Source organism: Alligator sinensis, unplaced genomic scaffold (assembly GCF_000455745.1).
Source record: "Alligator sinensis unplaced genomic scaffold, ASM45574v1 scaffold406_1, whole genome shotgun sequence".
Lineage (NCBI taxonomy): Eukaryota > Metazoa > Chordata > Crocodylia > Alligatoridae > Alligator > Alligator sinensis.
In genome coordinates, this window is record NW_005842181.1 from 1,257,873 (window position 1) to 1,267,362 (window position 9,490).

The 9,490-nt window shown below is 42.7% G+C and overlaps 1 protein-coding gene and 1 long non-coding RNA gene across 2 annotated transcripts in view; one reads left to right on the forward strand and one right to left on the reverse strand.

Moving 5' to 3' along the window:
• LOC102380906 overlaps positions 1-2,024 on the forward strand; it is a 10,690-nt gene extending 8,666 nt beyond the window's left edge. The window contains exons 2-3 of the long non-coding RNA XR_324135.2: positions 510-594; positions 876-2,024. This is a non-coding gene — a long non-coding RNA (uncharacterized LOC102380906). The remainder of the gene's footprint in view (positions 1-509; positions 595-875) is intronic.
• KL (klotho) overlaps positions 1-9,484 on the reverse strand; it is an 85,838-nt gene extending 76,354 nt beyond the window's left edge. Inside the window, exon 1 of the mRNA XM_025207094.1 lies at positions 9,464-9,484. The gene's annotated coding sequence lies outside the window, so the exon portion shown is untranslated. The remainder of the gene's footprint in view (positions 1-9,463) is intronic.
• Positions 9,485-9,490: the final 6 nt, after the last annotated feature.

Consider the following 9,490-nt stretch of genomic DNA (forward strand, 5'->3'; position numbering starts at 1 on the left):
CAGCCTAGCTATTAGAAGCCTTTACCTTGATAGATAGAACTAGTAAGTGGTCTGCATGTTATTAGAAGCCATGCAACTAAGAAAAGAGCAAAATCTGCATAGATTTGGTAGAGGGAAAGCTCCTTTACTCATTAAAAAGGTTTACAGATATAATGAAATAAACTCTACCAGTTCAACCAGTGTAAGTTCAAAATAACTCCAATGAGCTTGAGACAATGGAGTTTTTTTATGGTATCTCTTACTGGATAAAAGTTGGACCAATAAAAAAAAAAAAAAAAAAAAAAATCACCAAAATACCATCTCATACACTTCCTGCACCATCACACCTCACTCCAAGAAATTTGTCAGAGAGTCTTTGAACCCCAACTCTGACTTCATTCTACCAGGGCTAGAAAGATTAGAATTCAGTTTTACTCACAAATCTTTAGTAAGTGATAAGAAACATAGCTAGATAGATCTCAGCTGAGACTTACTAATTAAATGTTGCTCTTCTCCTAAATACCTTACAGGAGAAAATCACTGTCTTCAGTCAAGAAGTGAAGAAAAGAACTATAAAATTTCTCCTCAAAACTGACATGGAACTTTATTTCCAAGGTGCTGGTAGATTTTTCATATACTGTTGGGGTTTATACGAATGCTTTAACTTGAATACTTAAAGCAGTTGTAAAAACAAAGAGAAATAGAATGTTCTGCTTTATGAGGTACTTGAGAAACACCCAGGAATAGGAGGGTTTCCATAGATTTCAATGAGCTTCAGAACAGGTCCTCAAGAAATACCATCATAAAGCATTAAAGTTTCTTTCCTACTTGATGAAATATATTGGGATGAAAAAAACAAAAATGTCTCTTCTAATGTTTTTGTTTTTTTTAAACAGGTGGACACAGAAAAAGCATATCTATAAGAAGAGAATTTCTTCCTTCATTTTCATCCTCCAGCGCTTACTACGGTTTTAGGAAATATTCTTTTTCTGCCTGGATAAATATTTTTGTCTGTATTAAAATGCAGTTTATCAGTAACTCTTTATCTGCTTGGCACTGAAGACTCTCTCTTCCAAGATGTACAACTGTTACACTATTACTTGTGACTTTAAAATGTGGCATTGCTTACACAGGAAAACATTAATAGACCTTTTTTCAGATTTTAGTTTGAAAAGAACTTTGTTTAATCTCTTCAAAACATGATCATGGTATCTGCACCTGAGGGGCTCACATAGGGGCCAATTTTGACATTCTTACTCTTCTTTAGAAGTACCACATTCCATAAATAGTCCCATCTACTTCCACAACTGCTAGATAAGATATTCTTCAATGGGTGATATGGCATAGTCAGGCTTTTACTTTTTTAAGACTGCAAAGTGAAGTTTACTCTATCAGCATACATGCAATGATATGCACTGGGTGCAAGAGAGGGCTATAAACCTCAATTTATGCTCAATTTTAATGATGATAACAACAGTCAAAGAATTCCAAGTATCTGGTTTATCACATTTTACAACTCAACTCATTTTTTGTTCCTCTTCCCCCCCCCCCACCTTCACTCATACCTAGAGTTTCAAAAAGTCTCTAAACTCAGAATTGTTACTATCTTTGTGACTGTGGCAAAACCATCCTTTTCAAATATACATTTTAAGTAATGGTGGTGTTTAACTTGAATTCAGACTACTGGTTTTACTATACTTGTTCGTCATCTCTGACGCTTGAAAGCTGCACAACTCAAAGATAGGTAATTAATCTAATCACCACTGAAATAAATCATTTTCAAACATATACTGTCCAAGCAGAGGAGATGAAAAGATATTTATAATTAGCAACAGAGACAATTACTACTTTGTTCCCACTGTGAATAGTTACAAGAAAGAGAAAAACTGAATGGTGTGTCCAACTACTATTGTTTAGAGTTGCTCCTTCCTTGTTAAAAATGTTAAATGTACTTCTACAATAACAATGAGTAATATTCTTCTCTTGTTGGGCCATCGAATTTTGCACTCAGCTACCACATAATAAATTCATAATAGCTCCATTTACTTTGAAGTTCCTCTGCATATATGTTGAGTAGAATCTGGCACATTGTGCAATCTTCTCATTTAGCATTAAAAGAAGCAGGAAATAGCCTGAGAAGGGTATGTCCCTAGATTTGTTATTTTGCATGCTTTGTAGGGTTTGGTGTTGAAAGTCAAAATCTAGGAAGAATACTTACCTCATGTTTCAAATAGGGGAAGGAAGAATCAGCATCCTGTTGCTGTGTGCCTGGTTCCTAGGCAACAGCTCCTCACTAGAAACAAAGTGTTCTTCTGTTTCTGTGACCCCACTTTCTATTATGCAAACTAAAATGAGTTCAACACAAGCAATTCACTTTCAATAAGAGAGAGAAAAAAAAAAACAGTGGGAGAAACAAAATATTGCTTTGATTCTTTAATCAAAGAAGAGTAAGAGTTAATACCAATACTCTACCACCTAGTGATGTGACATTGACTCTTCTTTCCTACCCCAAAAACCAAAATGCATCATATAGGGTCAGCTTCCTAGCATTGTTTTCTGGTTGTTGACTTGATGGGACAGTGGGGGCAGGGGCAGTGAGGAGAGTCAAACTATGGATTCGACCCGATCTACTTCACCTCTTCATCAAATATATACAGCATGTATTTACACCTATTTCTAACTGAGTTTAGAGAGGTTAATCAAGTTAAAACAGCAGTGTCAGTTTAGGAATCTTAGAGAAGAGGGCCAAGTCTTCTGCTCCTGGAAATCAACATTGTTCTATTAACCAAGATCTAACCTGAAAATGTGGGGTCCCCTGAACAACATTAGAGAAGGGAAATAATCTAAATTATACTGATGCTATACATCCTCCTTTACAAATTTACTAGTTATATAAACTATGCCTTATTGTATCAAGTCAGAATTAGAAACATATTTGAGTGTGCATGCTATAACTGGACATGCAGTTTTACTAGCGTACACTTTAATGTTTTCAACAGGTAGAAGCCAAACATGAAGGTAATTTCAATAGCAGGTGAAGTTGCTTTGACACTTCCCATACTGCATTTTGCAGGACTATACCCTAAAAATACTTTGCACCTAAAGGAAATCACAAGAATTAGTAACCTGGCCTGGGTTATGGACATTTAAACATGCAGTGAATGTCTGGTATGAGTAGGAACATATCAGTAGTTCTGAACTGGGGTGTTGCAACACCTTAACGTGAAGTTAATTCAGATCAAATCTGGACTTGGCTAAGAATGTGAAACCTCACTGATCTGTTTTCACCAACTCGGAATTTGACAAACCTTTTCATTCTTACCTAATTACTTATTCTGGGAAATAGAAAGTCCAAAAATTCACATTAAAATCTATGGGGTTTAGAGAATTTGTGTGAAATGAATTAATATTTAAAGGTAATTAACATTCCTTAAAACACATCATTAAAAAGTAGCTTTCACTAACTATTCTTTTTGTGGTTTTCATGGGTATTTTTTTTTCCATATGAAGGTTTTGGTTTGCTTCAATAAAGGTAAAAAACCCAGGAAGTTTGATACTGTTTATATATTGTAAATGGTACAAATGTGAGAGAATATGTTAAGTTAGAGCAGCAGCCTAGCTGGGCAGCCTGTGCCCGGGGCAGCTGTAACACACAGAGCAGTACTAGCTGCAGTGGTGGCAGAGCATGACGCCACCATTGATGACTATTTTTGCATGGCTCTCCCACCCAGTTACAATATTTTGTTAGTCTGTTAATAGCCAAACATTTACTCAAAACAAAACTTATGGCTTTTTTTTTTTTTTTATTTAAGTATAACATATCCAGGAACAGGGCATGTGGGCAGGAGGGAGGTAGTGCTTGGAAGATTGTTGCCAAATGAGAAATGGACCAGGCTAGGAACCCAGAGAAGAAGAACATTGGGGCGGGGGAGGAACAGAACTGGGCCCCAAGAAAAAGACTAAGGGTGCCTTCAAACATTAGAGCCCCACTCTAACTCATGGTGCTTTAGATAAAGCACCATGAAGGAGAGCCCCACTCCCCACTCGCCCTCCTCCAAGACCCAACAGACATGTTAGGTCAAGGGGGTGGGCTGATGCCTGCCTGCACTGGCCCTGGCCAGCAGACAAGGGCACTGCAGCAACCTCAGAGGAGGCTGCCAAACTGCACCCCTCACTGGCCTTGCTGCCTCCCACCTCCAGGGCTGTCAGTGGGAGAGGCAGGGGGAAGGGGAGGGAGCTCCCAACTGATTTGAATGGCCAGAGCCAAGGGAGAGGGGGGGTGGAATGGAGCCCCCCCTGCCTTGCAGGCCCCCCCAGGTACCATGGCTGAGGTAACAGGAGCCAGGCTGGGCCCGCAAGGTGAGGGGGCTCCATTCCTCCCCTTTCCCCATAGCTCTGGCTAGTCAAAGCAGTTTCGAGCTCCCTTCCCCCTTGCAGCCTAGGGGTTGGGCCATGTTGGTAGCACCAGCCCAGTCCACCCCCCACAAGAAGAATTAACCGTAGAGGAAACAAGTTTCCTACAGTACTCTGCTTTAGAACACCTTAATGTAATAACTCATTTGACCAGGGATCATTTTTCATGCAATTGACCATTTTAAAAGCTCTTGGCCGTCATGTACATATGTTATGTAGAGCACTTTCAGGGGCCCAACCACATGGAAAATGTCACTTGTGTATGCACCCTAGGATTGGTAGGGTCCCAAGGCAGGCAACAACGATGATAAAGGGCTTGGAAAGTAAATCATACGAGAAAAGGCTGAAGGAGCTAGGCATGTTCAACATGCAGGAAAAGGTCCTTAAGAAGGGGTGTGATAGCAGGCATCAAATGCTGGAAGGGCTACCATAGAGAAGAGGAAAAGTACCTTTTCTCTCTTGCTGCAGAGAGGAGGACTAATGGACTAATGGCTGGAAGTTCCAGCAAAGTCAGTTTAGACAGCATATCTGGGAAAACTTCTTCACTGCTCAAATAGTGAGGCAGTGGAATAGACTACCTAGGGAAGTTGTGGACTCTTCATCACTGGAGATGTTCAAGAAGAGGTTGGACAGCCACTGGTCAGGGACAATAGGTGCAATAATACCTATGTTCTACCTTGAATATTTCCTATGCTTCTGGACTTTGCTGGTTGCCACCTCCACCCTTTTGTGCTATATTTGTTAGGGTGTTCTTAAGCCTTCCCAGAGGCACTGGGTGTTGGCTACAGCCAAGGCTGGGGACTGACTTTGGTATGCCAATGCTCCTTTAGGGGACCAAAGCAGAAGGGTCCTAGCTAGAAGGTCTTACTCATCCACTTGCAGTCAGACCAATCATTATATCTGGGGCCATAAAGGAATATTGACTGTGGGAGGCTTTGCCTTACACTGTAGCAAAAGGCAAGGCCCTCTATACGATCTCTTGAGCTTATAAAATGTTATCAATATAGAAGCAGGACACTGAATGCTGTAGTTCCCCTGCTTTACCTGTGGCAGGTTAGGGTGTTAGGTCATGTTATGTCAAGTTTGACAGTAGTTTTATGTATAGTTTAGATTATGGTTTGTATGGGATGGTTTGGATAGGGATGATCCCGTCTCAGGTAGAGACTGGACCGGATGACCTCTGGAGGTCCCTTCCAGCCCCATTTCTCTATGACTGGATGGCTGAGTAAATAAGAGTTGGATGAGGAAGACACACCGAAAGAATGGAGTGGGACTAACTAGATGAAGAGAATGGAACTAACAAAAGGAATAAACATTGGAGAAGAGATTTAGGACAGTAACAACTTGGAGAAGATGAGGTGAGCAGTTAAGTTACAGGGAACATACAGAAAAGTCTGTGCCCACTAGAAACCACTAGACCTTCAGAGTCAGAAAAAGAACCTAAAGTTCCTTGCTCTCATCATTCCTCATATATTTGCTTACAGATGTTTGGCCAGTGGGTTTCACATACATCTCATCCATGTCTAGCAGAGGTACACTGATGCATCTGTCCGATATTGGATCAGCACCAAGATAAAGAAAATTTAATATATCGGAAATCAGCCATAACAAGCCAATAAATGGTCCATGCATGCGCGCAGCCACAGAGCAGCACAGATGACAAGAAGCACAGCCTGGCAGCTTGGAGAGCTGCCTCCAGCTGCTAAGTCTGGCGTGGTGGAAAGGAAAAGGAAGGGGCATTGGGGGGAAGATCAAGGCCCCCATGGAGAGGGAGGACAGGGGCTGGGGCAGGGGCTGCCCAGCTGGGGCAGGGAAGGTGCAGCCACAGCTTGTCTGGTGGGCATGGCTTCTGCCACCGCGCTGCTTGGCCGGGAGCCACTGGTCCAGCGGCTCATCCAGGGCTTGCCTGCTTGTCCAGCAGCTCCTGCCGCTGCTCCCACCACTCATCTGGAAGGGCATTGGGGGGCATGTGCCCCTGGATCTGCACAGGTCACATGCCCCCAGATCTGCTCAGGGCAGGCCGGGGCTGCACCAACCTCTTCCTGGCTGGGCAGGGCTGTACAGCATAGCCCCACCACACCGGGAAGACCTTGGCTCAGCCCTGGCCCACGCAGATTCGGTTTACATGCCCCCCCCAGACAAGCAGCAGCGAGACCACCGGACAAGCCACCAAACCAGCGGCTTCTGGCTGAGCAGCACACAGGGAGCCGCCCCCCGCCCCACACACACACACACACTCCCCGTGATCCCCGGACGAGCCGTGGCTTTGTCCCACGCCCACCCTGCCCTGGATGGGCAGCACTTGCCCCAGCCCCATGCTTCCCTCACCACAGGGGCCTTGATCTGTTCCCTCACACCCTTTCCCTCTCTCCCCTTCCCTTCCACCACACCACACTTACCAGCTGGAGGCAGCTCTCCACACTCCCAGGTTGGGTACCAGAAATCAAATCGGTATCAGCTGATAGCCAATTTTTTTTTCTGCTGAGAAAAGCTCGAGGTCTATACAGAGGAGATGACAACCTAGATTACCACTGTTAAGTTACTCCATGGTGACAAGTGCCAGAAGCCTTTTTAAATGGATCCAAAAAGTCCCTCTTGAGAACCAAGGAAAGCATCAATATGCTACCACATGGACTTTTTGTTTTTCCCAATTGGCTTTTCAAAAATTACACAGAACACGGATGCCCTTGCTTATTAACTTGCAGGTTAACAACTTGGGAAAGCCAGAATTGTGGCCTACTATGCAACCTTATACATTTACATCACAGAAAAGTTTTTAATTACATATTACTTTTTCCATGACATCCTGATCTGGGGATAAAATCAGGAATCTGTAGGAGGAAGAAGCAGGAACTCCAGAAAGAAGCACAGATTTGCCTGAGTCGCACAGTGGCAGAGTAACAAATTAAGCTAAAGAACCAGAGAGTGGGAGGCACCATAGGAGAGTCCATGAGGAAATAACTAATTCTACCTTCGGAGTCAGGAAAGCAGGCATGGGGCCACAAACAGTAAAGCGAAGAGAAAACAAAATTAAACTATTGCACATTAATTTGACACATCCATTTTGTATTCTGAATGAGTTAGGGGTTTGTGCGGGCGGGGGGGGGAGAAATGGGAGGGGAGTACTGAATTATTAGACTAATTTCATAATGCACAGTACTTGGGGACTGAGTTAAGGTTTCCCAAGCAACCATACTTCCAGCATTTCCTAACTTTGAATGTCACAATGTTCTTTAAACGTAGTTTATGTGTGTAATTATTTACAGATGGACATAAAGAAATAATTGTTCCTTCCTCAGGATTTCACAGTTGAGGGTCATAAACCTGCAGCTCTTATCCAGGTAAGTAGTCTCCTTGATTTCCAAAGAAATATTTAAATAGAGCAATTACAACACGGCTAACTGCAATTAGTGGCTTTTACGAAAAGGCGTAACACTCATCTGCACGTGATTATACTACACTGCACACTTGGGGCCCAACCCCACAAACACCTAAACTCCAAAATAATTTATTCATGCAGTCAAACCTATTAGGTTCAATAATTTGTATTAATATGCATAAAATTAAGCTCAAGGAAAGTGATGTACCTGAATAAGGTTACTCAAGTATCTAAGGGTTTTCAAGATCACATCTTTAAATAGTCTGAAATGTGGGCCTTTAAATGTCCAGCCTATGTTTTGTCTTCAGTTATCTCTAACACCTGAACATTTTAATATTTAGATATTTAATAAATAATGTTAAAAGATACAAAGAGAAATAAAAACTTGATTCGTAGCTGCTTTCCCAGTGTTAAAACCTCATCTAAGATATGCTATAGATTACAAAAGTAGCCTCTTCTCAATATGTGCCTGTAACTAGGGAATACAAATAATATGTATTAAAGGTAAAATAGTCATATTTTGTGGCCAGTGTTTAATGTCATGAGGTTTAAGTGCACTGAATTGTGTGATTTGTCACTGAAATTTAGAACCGATTTATAGATGCTTTACCTGGTTTGGATGTACTAAATCATGCGTGTTGTTGCTGAAACAGATACGTAGATACTTTACCAAATTCTACGTGGCAAGTTACAAGTGCGGCCATAACACATGCATATACACACACACAAATTTACAAATGTAATTACATTCTGTACAACTAGTCCTTAACTATAAAGTTATTGATGTCATTTACTAGGTCTAGTCCTTCCCCTACCTGTTTCTTATAAAGAAAAAAACAGAATGATTTTGCAAAAAGATGTTAATTTTTCTCAAAAATAAATAAATAAATAAATAAATAAATGTGTCCCCAACTAGAAAAAACATTCTGACAGAAACGTTACAACTTGCTCTGGCATGAAAATATTTTCCCTTGAATCCCTGAAAACACGCTGCCATGAAACAGCACTGTTAACAGACTCATTAGTGGGCTACTCCAAACTGGCACAGCCGCGGATTTGTGCCAATGGCTGGAGAAGCACACCCGTGAATTTTCGGTTGGGGAGGAAAGAAAGAAATTAAACTGTTTGCCAGCAAATGAAAGACTTTGAGCTTCTCTCAGCAGAAAAAAAAAAAAGTGTTCTTCTGTTTCTGTGACCCGACTTTTTGGAAGAAAAAGTGGGAAAAACAAACAAAGGGAAGCTTGGAGACTTGGAGCATCGCTTATGTTCCTGCATTAGGGAGGACAGCAAATGACCAGGCACCCGTAAGGCCCCAGGCACAGATCTCCACCCCACCAAGTACAACGTGCTGCGTGTTAGGACAGCACCAAGTCTGGTCCTATCCGAACCCATTTCCTTTTCCAACTTTTGCTTCACAATCCTTTGGGGGAAGACCCGACCTGTGCCCCCGCATTAGGAGCCCAGCAGCAGTCCAAACCCAGGGGCCGGTTACAAACCAAGCCCTCAAGCCCCATCCTGGGCCCATTCCCCACGGGTTTCTAAACCGGGGTCCTGAGAGGGGGTGCCTCTCCCCACCGTGTGGCTGCTGAGGGCTGCCCACCAGCAGGCTACATCCCCCTCGTCCCCACTCAGGGCCGCCCCTCAGCGGGCGCCTCGACGGCCCTTGGAGCAGGGCTGCCTGTCCGCGCCTACCTGCAGCAGGTGCCTGGCGGCGCGGTA